The sequence below is a fragment of the Aythya ferina genome (genome assembly GCF_964211825.1).
Source record: "Aythya ferina genome assembly, chromosome: 23".
In the NCBI taxonomy this organism is placed as follows: Eukaryota; Metazoa; Chordata; class Aves; order Anseriformes; family Anatidae; genus Aythya; species Aythya ferina.
In genome coordinates, this window is record NC_140321.1 from 1,245,403 (window position 1) to 1,259,178 (window position 13,776).

Consider the following 13,776-nt stretch of genomic DNA (forward strand, 5'->3'; position numbering starts at 1 on the left):
GAGCTGGAAGCCATCGTGCGGCAGGCAGGCTACGACTTGGTTGCCATCACGGAGACGTGGTGGGACCAGTCTCATGACTGGAGTGCTGCAATGCCTGGCTATAAGCTCTATAGAAGGGACAGGCAGCATAGAAGGGGTGGTGGTGTGGCTCTCTATATTAGAGAGTCTTTCGAGGCTGTAGAACTCGAGGTTGGGAATGACAAGGTCGAGTCCCTTTGGGTTAGGATCAGCAGGGACAACAAGGCTAGTGTCCTGGTCGGGGTCTGCTATAGACCGCCGAACCAGGATGAGGAGACGGATGAGGAATTCTACAGGCAGCTGACAGAGGTTGCAAAATCATCAGCTCTTGTACTCGTGGGGGACTTCAACTTCCCTGACATATCCTGGAAGCACAACACAGCCCTGAGAAAGCAGTCTAGGAGGTTTCTGGAGAGCGTGGAAGATAGCTTCCTGACGCAGCTGGTTAGTGAGCCTACCAGGGGAGGTGCCCCGCTAGACCTTCTCTTCACAAACAGAGAAGGACTGGTGGAGGACGTGATCGTCGGGAGCTGTCTAGGGCAGAGTGACCACGCAATGGTGGAGTTCACTATTCTTGGCGAGGCCAGGAAGGGGACCAGTAAAACCGCTGTATTGGACTTTCGGAGGGCTGACTTTGAGCTGCTCAGGACACTGGTTGGTGGAGTCCCTTGGGAGGCGGTTCTGAAGGGCAGAGGGGTCCAGGAAGGCTGGGCGCTCTTCAAGAGGGAAGTCTTAATGGCGCAGGAACGGTCTGTCCCCACGTGCCCAAAGACGAGCTGGCGGGGAAGAAGACTGGCCTGGCTCAACAGAGAATTGTGGCTTGATCTTAGGAGGAAAAAGAGGGTTTATAAGCTTTGGAAAAATGGGCAGGCCACTAAGGAGGACTTTAAAGAAGTAGCGAGGCTGTGCAGGGACAAAATTAGGAAGGCCAAAGCTCATCTGGAGCTCAATCTGGCTACTGCCGTTAAAGATAACAAAAAATGTTTCTATAAATACATCAACACAAAAAGGAGGACTAAGGAGAATCTCCATCCTTTACTGGATGCGGGGGGAAACTTAGTTACAAGAGATGAGGAAAAGGCGGAGGTGCTCAATGCCTTCTTTGCCTCAGTCTTTAGCGGCAATACCGGATGTTCTCTAGATACCCAGTACCCTGAGCTGGTGGAAGGGGATGGGGAGCAGGATGTGGCCCTCATTATCCATGAAGAACTGGTTGGTGACCTACTACGGCACTTAGATGTGCACAAGTCGATGGGGCCAGATGGGATCCACCCAAGGGTACTGAGGGAACTGGCAGAGGAGCTGGCCAAGCCGCTGTCCATCATTTATCAACAGTCCTGGCTATCGGGGGAGGTCCCAATCGACTGGCGGCTAGCAAACGTGACGCCCATCTACAAGAAGGGCCGGAGGGCAGACCCGGGAAACTACAGGCCTGTCAGTTTGACCTCAGTGCCAGGAAAGCTCATGGAGCAGATCCTCCTGAGAGTCATCATGCAGCACTTGCAGGGGAAGCAGGCGATCAGGCCCAGTCAGCATGGCTTTATGAAAGGCAGGTCATGCCTGACGAACCTGATCTCCTTCTATGACAGAGTGACGCGCTGGGTGGATGAGGGAAAGGCTGTGGATGTGGTCTACCTTGACTTCAGCAAGGCTTTTGACACCGTCTCCCACAGCATTCTCCTCAAGAAACTGGCTGCTCTTGGCTTGGACTGGCGCACGCTTCGTTGGGTTAGAAACTGGCTGGATAGCTGGGCCCAAAGAGTCGTGGTAAATGGAGTCAAGTCCAGTTGGAGGCCAGTCACTAGTGGCGTCCCCCAGGGCTCGGTGCTGGGGCCGGTCCTCTTTAATATCTTCATCGATGATCTGGACGAGGGCATCGAGTGCACCCTCAGTAAGTTCGCAGATGACACCAAGTTAGGTGCGTGTGTCGATCTGCTTGAGGGTAGGAAGGCTCTGCAGGAGGATCTGGATAGGCTGGACCGATGGGCTGAGGTCAACTGCATGAAGTTTAACAAGGCCAAGTGCCGGGTCCTGCACCTGGGGTGCAATAACCCCAAGCAGAGCTACAGGCTGGGAGAGGAATGGTTGGAAAGCTGCCAGGCAGAGAAGGACCTGGGAGTGATGGTGGACAGTCGGCTGAATATGAGCCAGCAGTGTGCTCAGGTGGCCAAGAAGGCCAACGGCATCCTGGCTTGTATTAGGAACAGCGTGACCAGCAGGGCTAGGGAGGTGATCGTCCCCCTGTACTCAGCTCTGGTGAGGCCGCACCTCGAGTACTGTGTTCAGTTTTGGGCCCCTCACTACAAGAAGGACATCGAGGTGCTTGAGCGGGTGCAGAGAAGGGCGACGAAGCTGGTGAGGGGCCTGGAGAACAAGTCCTACGAGGAGCGGCTGAGGGAGCTGGGCTTGTTCAGCCTGGAGAAGAGGAGGCTCAGGGGTGACCTTATCGCTCTTTTTAGGTACCTCAAGGGAGGCTGTAGCGAGGTGGGGGTTGGCCTGTTCTCCCACGTGCCTGGTGACAGGACGAGGGGGAATGGGCTTAAGTTGAGCCAGGGGAGTTTTAGGTTAGATGTTAGGAAGAACTTCTTTACAGAAAGGGTTGTGAGGCATTGGAACAGGCTGCCCAGGGAAGTGGTGGAGTCACCATCCCTGGAAGTCTTCAAAAGACGCTTAGATGTAGAGCTTAGGGATATGGTTTAGTGGAGGGCTGTTAGCGTTAGGTTGGAGGTTGGACTCGATGACCTTGAGGTCTCTTCCAACCTAGAAAATTCTGTGATTCTGTGATTCTGTGAAGTCCAACTCTTGACACCGCACAGGTCTACCCAAAAGTTCAGACCATGTGACTAAGTTCACAGTCCAATCTCTTCTTAAATTCAGACAGGCTCGGTGCAGTGACCACTTCCCTGGGGAGCCTGTTCCGGTGTTCAACCACCCTCTCTGTGAAGAACCCCCTCCTGACGTCCAGCCTAAATTTCCCCTGCCTCAGCTTAACCCCGTTCCCGCGGGTCCTGTCACTAGTGTTAATGGAGAAAAGGTCTCCTGCCTCTCGACACCCCCTTACGAGGAAGTTGTAGACTGTGATGAGGTCTCCCCTCAGCCTCCTCTTCTCCAGGCTGAACAGGCCCAGTGACCTCAGCCGTTCCTCGTACGTCTTCCCCTCAAGGCCTTTCACCATCTTCGTAGCCCTCCTCTGGACACTTTCCAACAGTTTCATGTCCTTTTTATACTGTGGTGCCCAGAACTGCACACAGTACTCGAGGTGAGGCCGCACCAGCGCAGAGTAGAGCGGGACAATCACCTCCCTTGACCTACTAGCGATGCCGTGCTTGATGCACCCCAGGACACGGTTGGCCCTCCTGGCTGCCAGGGCACACTGCTGGCTCATATTCAACTTGCTGTCTACCACGACCCGCAGATCCCTCTCTTCTAGGCTGCTCTCCAGCGTCTCATCACCCAGTCTGTACATGCAGCCAGGGTTTCCCCGTCCCAGGTGCAGGACCCGGCACTTGCTTTTATTGAACTTCATGCGGTTGGTGATCGCCCAGCTCTCCAACCTGTCCAGATCCCTCTGTAAGGCCTTTACGCCCTCATTTGAGTCCACAACTCCTCCAAGTTTAGTGTCATCAGCAAACTTGCTCAAAATACCCTCTATTCCTACATCCAGATCGTTTATAAAAATATTGAAATCCCAGGTTAAATCAAATTGTACAGTGAATACTATGAGAGGCCATGGCAAGTGCTGTTCTGCTGCCTAATGAAGATGAAAAACCTTCCCCAGATGAACCCCCAAATGTTGGAGGCCCTTACTAAAATACAGTCTGTGTGAAAGAGGTTGGTGTCACTCATGCTGCAGCAAAGCCCACAGCAAGGAGAGATCAGAGGAGTAACAATTTAGGTCAAACCAACTGCTCCTAAAGGAATTCATCACAGTCTGAGGAGGAGGGATTTAATTCCCTGGGGTTGAAAACAGGCCAGAGAACTCAAAAGGACCCATACAGCTTGACTTTTGCTGCATGGAGAAAAACAGGTTAAGAGTCCCCCAGCCTGGCTCAGTATCTGTACTTCTCCACTGAGGTTCTTTCTTTGTTCAGCTGTCCTAATACACTGGTTAGCACTGAAATTCTGACAGATTCTTATTGAAGCCTGTTGTGGTTTAACCCGGCTGGCAGCTAAGCACCACACAGCAGTTTGCTCACCCTTCACCCTCCCCCTCTGGGATGGGGGAGAGAAACGGGAAAGCGAAGCCTGTGAGTTGAGATAAAGACAGTTTATTAAGATAGAAAAATAATAATAACAATAATAATAATAACAATAATTATGATAATAGTACTACTAATAATAATATGTACAAAACAAGTGATGCACAATGCAATTGCTCACCACCCGCTGACCAATTCCCAGCCTAACCCCGAGTAGTCCGGCCGCCCTTCCCCCAGCTAGCCACCCCATATATTGTTTAACATGATGTCAGATGGTATGGAATACCCCTTTGGCTAGTTTGGGTCAGCTGTTCTGGGTCTGTCCCCTTCCAGCTCCTGCTGCACCCCCAGCCTGCCCATTGGCAGGACAGAGTGAGAAGCTGAAACGTCCTTGGCTTGGTGTAAGCACTGCTCTGCAGCAATTAAAACATCAGCATGTTATCAGCACTCTACTCATCCTAAGCCAAAACATAGCACCATACCAGCTACTAGGAGGAAAATTAACTCTGTCCTAACTGAAACCAGGACAAAGCCAAACCCTGTTCATTGATCCAGTTTATAGGGGTAAACTGCATTGTGTGAAGGGCTAGAGCACAAAATTCAGAGGGGAAAAGGGAGCAGAAATGAGCTGTGGGGAGAAACTAGCTGAACCTGAGGTACCTTCCTTTTAAAAGACTTTTGTTTTCAAAGAGGAAACATGCATTTCAACATGACCTCAATATCTGGAAAATACTGAATAAGTAGCCCCGTTTGTTGAGCATATGAAAGATAGCAAGGAGATGAGTTGCAGCCAACCGGGATTAGTAAAGTATAAGTCATGTCAAATAAATTGAATATACTTCAAAAACAGAGAAAGGCCTTTTAGGTAGTAGAAAAGCATATGGCATGGGAGGCACTATACTTAAGTGCAAGAAATATGACATTTTCATAAGCATGTTGTAGAAATCTTGTCTACTTTCTCCTCAAGAAACTGGCTGCTCTTGGCTTGGACTGGCGCACGCTTCGTTGGGTTAGAAACTGGCTGGATAGCCGGGCCCAAAGAGTCGTGGTAAATGGAGTCAAGTCCAGTTGGAGGCCAGTCACTAGTGGCGTTCCCCAGGGCTCGGTGCTGGGGCCGGTCCTCTTTAATATCTTCATCGATGATCTGGATGAGGGCATTGAGTGCACCCTCAGTAAGTTTGCAGATGACACCAAGCTAGGTGCGTGTGTTGATCTGCTTGAGGGTAGGAAGGCTCTGCAGGAGGATCTGGATAGGCTGCACCAATGGGCTGAGGTCAACTGCATGAAGTTCAACAAGGCCAAGTGACGGGTCCTCCACCTGGGGTGCAATAACCCCAAGCAGAGCTACAGGCTGGGAGATGAGTGGTTGGAGAGCTGCCAGGCAGAGAAGGACATGGGAGTATTGGTGGATAGTCAGCTGAATATGAGCCAGCAGTGTGCTCAGGTGGCCAAGAAGGCCAACAGCATCCTGGCTTGCATAAGAAACAGTGTGACCAGCAGGGCTAGGGAGGTGATTGTCCCCCTGTACTCGGCTCTGGTGAGGCCGCACCTCAAGTACTGTTTTCAGTTTTGGGCCCTTGCTACAAGAAGGACATCGAGGTGCTTGAGCGAGTCCAGAGAAGGGCGACGAAGCTGGTGAGGGGCCTGGAGAACAAGTCCTACGAGGAGCGGCTGAGGGAGCTGGGCTTGTTCAGCCTGGAGAAGAGGAGGCTCAGGGGCAACCTTATCGCTCTTTTTAGGTACCTCAGGGGAGGCTGTAGTGAGGTGGGGGTTGGCCTGTTCTCTCACGTGCCTGGTGACAGGACGAGGGGGAATGGGCTTAAGTTGCGCCAGGGGAGTTTTAGGTTAGATGTTAGGAAGAACTTCTTTACCGAAAGGGTTGTTAGGCATTGGAACAGGCTGCCCAGGGAAGTGGTGGAGTCACCATCCCTGGAAGTCTTCAAAAGACGTTTAGACGTAGAGCTTAGGGATATGGTTTAGTGGGGACTGCTAGCGTTAGGTCAGAGGTTGGACTCGATGATCTTGAGGTCTCTTCCAACCTAGAAATTCTGTGATTCTGTGATTCTGTGATACATAAAGCTATAATAGGGTGGGCCAGAGGAGGCTGGAAGAATTAAATGAGTCAAGTTTCATTAGGAATTGTCCTGTGTCCAGTTCTGCTCAGTACTTTCATTAACCATTTGAACCATGCCATACCTGATGTATTTATTATGTTTTCAGAAAGCTGTGAGGAACACTGTGTATGATCTTGACAAATAGTTTGCTGGGGAAAGTTTTCATCAGAATACAAATTTACAGCAACCTACTGCTAAGCAAAATAGCCAGCAGTCATCAGGTGCACAAATACAAAGGAAGGGTGAGTTTAGAGCCAATATTTGGGAAATGGGTCTTATGGTTACGGTGGAGCACAAGGGAAACAGGTTGGTGAGGTTGTTTTGGGATGTCTGAGCAAGATTCCTATCTGCTAGACTGTGATGCAATGCTTCTCTTCGCTGGGCTCATCTGAAACAGCATGGACCAGCTGGGGACAAGTCCAAAGTGAGCAGAGGGAATGATCAGCTATCTAGAAACTTCAGCTGAGAAGGGAGGATGGAAAGGGTTATGGTTACTCTGTGATTAGAAAAGCTCATGAGAGACATATGGCAGCCCTTCAGGTATGTGAAAAATTGATTCAGAGGGGTTCTCCCCACCACCAAAGATGCATTTCCAAATTGAGAGGAGTTCAAGGAACCCCGAAAGAATCACCCATTTCAGAGGTACAAGCTGAAGAATAAATAAATAAATAAACAAATAAAAGGGAAGGGAAGGGAAGGGAAGGGAAGGGAAGGGAAGGGAAGGGAAGGGAAGGGAAGGGAAGGGAAGGGAAGGGAAGGGAAGGGAAGGGAAGGGAAGGGAAGGGAAGGGAAGGGAAGGGAAGGGAAGGGAAGGGAAGGGAAGGGAAGGGAAGGGAAGGGAAGGGAAGGGAAGGGAAGGGAAGGGAAGGGAAGGGAAGGGAAGGGAAGGGAAGGGAAGGGAAGGGAAGGGAAGGGAAGGGAAGGGAAGGGAGGAAGGAAAATCTTAAACAAGAACACAGCAAAGAGGAATACTGCAATGGGAATAATGTGCATACCTGTGGCCCAGCAGTTGTAAGTGAGCCCAATGTCAAGAAAGAGGGTGAACTCCCCGGGTTTGTAAGCAGTGGCAAGAGCTGGGGCAGGTGCTGGGGCTGTACCCAAACCAAGCACTGTGGGGTTAGTTACAAGGAGGCAAGAGTCTTCCTTCACCTGTGAGAGAGACCCCAGATCAAGAGAAACTGTCCATCAAAGGAACAGCATCTTGGAGCAGAGACTAATGCAATCTGACTGCTGATTACAGCTGCAGAAATGCCAGGTTAGCAAATAATATATCAACTTCAGTACTGTGCTGGGCACCAGCTTTACCGCTTTCAAGCCACCTGATTGTATGTCCTGCAGTTAATGGAGATCAAACTGTTCTGTGTCAAAAGTTCAGCTTCAAACAGCTTCTTGCATAAAGTACCTTCCTTGTTTCATGTTCCTTATATATAGTTTTAGGTATATATTCTGGCCTAACCAGTCTAAAAATATTTTTATAGTCTTCATGTGGTCTTCTATGAAAGTCTCTTTTCCAGGCTCCTGGTACATAGGATAAATAGTAATGAAATGAAATTGCATCAAGATTCAGCTGAGACACTAGTGAGATCTTTCTAATGCTAGGAGTAGTGATGCACTGAACTGGATTACTTGACAAATTTTCTCATCATTAGAATGGCAAATTGGTTTTGCCCTTAACGTCTTTCTGCAGAGACGGCAGCTGGCTTCCAGTTTGGTTTAGTGCAGGCTGTCAGAAGTCGTAAACATACATTGCTCTCTCTACTGGAGACTACTTTTGTTACTTGTTTCCATCTATTTTTGAAACAGCCATTCATACTAAGAGGGTCTAGTTTTTGTATAGTGGAGCAATTATGCTAATAATAATGCAAAGTTGTGTTTTATTTTGATATTAATTTTAGTGACTTTGATATGACAGCAATTTGAGTGTATGAATGAGTGAAGAATGGCAAAATGTTTATAGAAATACATTAATATTATGCACTCCATTTTACAAGTAGCTTGAAATGGGCTTTTAATAAGCATTTAAAATGATGCATTCCTGTCTGTATAAAATGTCATATCTCATCTTAAGAAAAGTGATTTTAAAAATCTCTGGGTAATTAACTATTTATTTATTATTATTACATTATTTACAATGGTAAATTTTTAGAAGCATTAAGTGCTTTTGTATCTGAGAGCCTGCCCAATGTTCTTACAGTTATCCTGTACTGTACACTGAGGCTGTGATAAGCCAGAATCTGATGGAAAAAAAGGAGCATGAGTTCTCTGTGCTGGCAGTTCATACCCCGTCTCTGCAACTTGTTAGAATCTGGTGGCTTTGGTTAGGGTGAAACCTACTGTTTATGGTCACAGATCCTCACCAAGCCATGCTGGTATCTGTCATAAAGCTATGAGGTGCTGGGGTATCCGCATTTTAGGAAAACCTAGAAGTAGTGACATTTTTCAAACTTTCCATCAGATTCTGTCTCTGGTAGGTCCAAAGCAGGTTTATACCCATGAATTAAATTCAGAAAGTAAGGTGGTTGTTTTCATTCATTTAATATTTGAAAGAAGATGGAAGAGGTCTCAAGGTCATTTAATCTATTTTTCTCTAAATGTGTATTATCTCTACCCAAAACATGGCTATATCATTAAACTCTAGCGGTATTGATTCCACAGCCTCCCTGAGCATCGTATGCTGGTGCTGCCCTATCCTTAGAACTGGGTTGAAAGTTTGGTTCAGTGTTGAAGCCAAACCTCCTTACTCCAGACCTCAGTCAGTCCTTGCAAACTCTTGAGAAGAGAGCACAAGAGATTCTGTAAAATCTTTTCAAAGTTCTTTGACAAATTCAAGTCCTGTTTGTCGCTGACACAGGTGCAGGGTTTGGTGCTTGCTAGGAGGGACTGGGCAGTAGTCACCAGATCTCTCACTGTGGCTTTTTGGAGGGTGGTGGTTGTGGATAAAAGTGGAAAATAAGCATGCAGTTCTCCCAAGACAGGATTTAGAGAAGCAGTTAAGGATTTTAGTTTATATTTAGCTAGTTAAATGATGTTAGAGTCAAGATGCAATGGTCATCTGAATTACCAGACAGGTGATGGCAATAGCACCAGTTCCCTGCTGGCATGCTGCAAACATATTCCCCAAGGAATTCAAAGAAGCTGAGCTAGAGGAAGGGTTTGACTTCCCAGCTCTGTTTCCACTGGGAAGGGGAATTAATTCATTTTGTCTGTATCTCTCTGTGGTTTGTAGTCAGAAAATAAGCATAATAAACACACAAGAGGTCTCAGAGCTAGGGCTTTAGAGATACTCTGAGGTGATTAAAAGCTTCTTGGACATGTAATTTCGGCTTCTTATAATGCTTGTGTTCTTCTTTCTCTTTGCTATGCTTAGAGTGTGCTTTAAGCACACACAAGGTATTTTTATTTATTTATTTAAGAATTCATCCTGGCACAAGATAAACTCCTAATGAGCAATACCTTTTGGAGCATGAAGGCCTTTTCAATCCTTAAGTTTAGTCCTTGGCCAGCACAGGGATTTCCATCCCATATCAAATCAGAGGGAAAAAGCTGAGCTGTACAGACTGTTCCCTAGATCGAGGGTCAGATCCTCAGCTGCCATACATTGCTACCAGCTCCCCAAATGCCACTGTCAGCATCCAATGCTGACCCAGGAGAGAGAGCAAGCACAGTAAGGCAATCAAGAGTTGAACATGCTGCCAAATCTGCTGATCTTACCATGACTTCATGGACCTGGTGTCAACTATATTTTTGCTGTCACCTCCTCACGTGTCCTTCCTGACTTGTAAAGAAACCTTTTTTTAATTTTAGTAAGCAGTGTTTCTTCTTCTTTTGAGGCTTTCTAACTAAATTGCATCATCTACGGTTAGCAAGAGAATTGCACCTCTGTGTTCCCCTACAGCTTATTTCCAAAGAGACAAAAGGAAAGCAGATGCAGGAAACCTGCCTGGTAAGATGTCAGAGACTAGAGGACTGGAGTTTAAACCACGTGGAGATTCAGGGACAAGTAGCTGTGAATGCCAGGGCAAACTGGGAACCAGAGTGTCACAGGACTGTGTCTGCAATCTGTAATACCTAAAGCACTGCATACCCATACAGCACTGCCTCTGCAGTTTCTCCTTATCCTTCAGGCTTCGTAATCCAGCACATTCCTTTCGAGGCACTGGTTTACCCACATCAGCAATCCCTCGTGTGCACTGCCAGGCATGTCATGGAACATCAACATCTCCATTGGGAGCATGCTCAGCTTTACCTTCCTCCTCTTCTCTTTATACACTGCAGCAAGAGACAGGGAATGAATCTGCAGGTGCTTGATGAGAGGCACTCTCCTTGGTGTTCATGTTTGAATGAGATTTTTTTGTTTAACCAGCACGATCTCCAGTTGGAGCATCCCCTGTTGTGCTGGCAGGCTGTTTCATCTGCAGGCAAAGTTGATGAGAACTGATCTACACTGAGCTGGCAGACACCAATTCTCACTGAGATACTTCAGATACATCCCATCCTTCCTCAGTGTGAGCCAGAGAGAAATGGGAGCCAAACAGCACTGAGTGCATTGAGGTCACAGGGCTTTTTTTTTTTTTTTTTGTATTGACAAAACTTTTATGTCACTCTGTTAGTAGGAACTAAGAAGCTGCACCTCCTAGATCCCTGGTGTTGGCAAGTTTTACTTCATACCAAAATGTCTGAATTAAGCAAATTTTCTGTCTTGTCTCCCTCCATTGACTCTGAGATTAGACTTGCTGACTGTAAATACCTGCAGTGCTTTTGTCTCTCAGATCAAGTCAGGCAAGGTGAATCTCCTTGCTTTACTATGGCTTGTAACACTTCCCCGTAGCAGACCATTTTGTTAAACCTAACAAAATGGCATTGGTAGATAACCAACGTTACCAAGTTATCAGTTGGATCTGGTGGAGCCAGATCCCTGCAACATCTGCCATGCAAATTTCCTAATAAATCTGGGCAGAAGGGCAATGGAGCAGAAGGCCAGGAAAATACAGCCCAAACCTGTGAAGCAGCTGCCTGGGAGAAGAGGACAGAGCCAGGTAAATAGGACATGTTTGTCCTTGGCTGTGCCAGCAGGCTCATTCGTCTGAATCCATGTGATCCCTGTTATGCAGTTCCCTGTGAAAATGCCACAGAAGAGCAAGACAGCGCCTATTTCTTGCAGAGCTCTCGAAGACGTTTTTAGAGCCTCTCCTGGGCTGGGCTCAGCCTGGAGGGGTCCCTTCAGCTGCCTCCCTGTTACAAGAGCAGGGCTGCTGGCCTCCTTAAGAAGGCTGAAGTAAGTGGGTACGTGGATGGAGAAAGTGAGGAATGACAAATGCACCCAGGTGGCTTTCCTCTCATCAGCTGCTGAACATGCAGGAGCAGCAATGAACTAAGGAACCCCAGAGCTGGTTATTTGAAAAAATTATGAGCAGTCCGGGTCTTCATTCTCTCCTTTCAATCTCATGTAAGTTATTCATTATACCCAAATTAAGACCCCCACGCTAAGTTAATCAGCTGTGATCTAAGAATGTAATAAGCTCAGCAGCATGGACCTATCTTTCTCTCTCTCTTGCTGTGCATAACTGCTGACAACTGATTAGCATCTGACACACAGACACTAATCACAGGAGGGCTGCAGTAACTGATGAGGCTGAGAGCTCAACTGGTGGTGCTCTGGGGACCCCGGAGCATAACTGCAACAACTGTGGCTGTTCATCAGCAGGATGGAGATGTACAGGCAGGGCTGCATTTTAGGGATATTTGTCTGTCTGTTGTTTTTGTTTGTTTGTTTGTTTGTTTGTTTGTTTTTGTTTGTTTTTTCTGCCTTCACTTCTGCTCTCTCCTATCTGCCACCTTTGCAACAAATTGAGCAATTCCAGGTGAATATGGCTGCAGAACAGAGGCATAAAGACAATGATGTTCCTGCAACTGTGGACATAAGTGGTTGAACAGGTGGCAAAGACATTGTACATGCTGCACCTGGGGGAAGAACCACTGCGCTTATTTCCTGTGTGAATGGACAATCTAACCCCTCATTGGTGCAGAGCACAGGGGAGAGAGTATCAGTCATGTCTCTCATCAAGCTCTCTGCTGTTTGATAAAAGCTCAAAGGACCACACAGCAGAGGAAACCAGGCTGCACTGCATGACATTTTTTTTTTCAGCTAAATATTTTGCACTGAAAAGCTGATTTTTTCACAAAATTAGGAAATTTCATTCTGCTTGTAAGCATGGCATTTTGTGATGAAAAGTGGAAAATATCAGTGGGGTTGGAGTTCAAAGGTAGCGTCTTCCAGGGGAAAAGTGGAAAATCAAATGAACAATATCTGACCATCTGTAATTGTCACATGGAGATAGCAGAGACACTTGATCAGACTGTCCCAGTCTCTGTCATGTTATAGCCCTGGAAGAAAAAAAAAAAAAAAAGTTTTTTGAATTTTGGTAATGAGGAGCCAGGAACAGGCATGTCTCTGAACTCAAACTAAACCCAGAAGTTCCAGAGTCAAAGCCTACTTCTCCCACTGGAGTAGTGGAGCCCAACAATCTGTTTTGCACAAAACAACCCTACAGTCCCAACAAGTAGCATTGCCTGGCACCTGCACAGCATGGTGCTTTCAAAACAGTGTTTACTCTTCCAGCAGCCCTTGGGGTTCGGAAATTCAGCTGTTACTGTGTGGCGGGTACATAGCCTTTAATACAGAGCAGACACAGAAAAGACTTTGTGGTTCTGCCAAAAGAAATTGCCCTGTATTGGACATACCTCCTCACCAAGCTACCAATGCAGAATATTGTTTCTGGCTGCGCATCCTGGGTTGGGGCTAAAATGCTGGTTCTTTAACTCAGGAATCCCTCACCCCATGGGTACCTAACCAGCCTCCCAGGTTTCTGTGCCCAATGTACATGCCCCAGACGGGGAGCCTGCCCAGGAGATGGAACCCTCCAAGGAGCCTAAGCAAAGGCCCTGTTTTGGAGAAGCCCTATGGTGTGAAACTGAGGGGACAGGTCTATCCTGAGATGCTGCAGACTAAACAATAAATAAGCCATATTCACTAGCTAGTGGAGCATGAGCTTGGCCGCCTTTATTGGATATGTTGTCTCTTGCATGAAATGAATGTAACTCATCTCTTATTTCCTGTTTCACAGTTTTCTACCAGCTTGGCAAGACTGGTTGAACATGGGAGAGAGGAGAAAGGGACTTTGTTTGTAGAGGGAGTCTGACATCTCTGGGTGGAGAGCTGCCATTGGAGCTGACAGTGGCACTGCAGGGCATGTGGCAAAGCAATCTCCCTTTGGTCTGCTTCTCTGTGCCTATACCAGATACCTTTCATCTGCAGAAGCCTTTTATCTGTAACTTTTTTGTTCCCTTTTTGTAAAGACGGGTTTGAATATAGGTTATTTGCAGCAAGAAAAATTATTACATAACTTGCATTAAAACATCCGTCCCATGAGGAGATACAAACCTGG

At 47.2% G+C, this 13,776-nt stretch overlaps 1 protein-coding gene and 1 long non-coding RNA gene across 6 annotated transcripts in view; one reads left to right on the plus strand and one right to left on the minus strand.

Moving 5' to 3' along the window:
* LOC311422766 overlaps positions 1-1,493 on the minus strand; it is a 65,438-nt gene extending 63,945 nt beyond the window's left edge. The window contains exon 1 of the long non-coding RNA XR_014685497.1: positions 1,384-1,493. This is a non-coding gene — a long non-coding RNA (uncharacterized lncRNA). The remainder of the gene's footprint in view (positions 1-1,383) is intronic.
* Positions 1-13,776, plus strand: part of ASIC2 (acid sensing ion channel subunit 2) — a 577,174-nt gene that overhangs the window by 235,661 nt on the left and 327,737 nt on the right. The gene's annotated exons all lie outside the window — the stretch shown is intronic.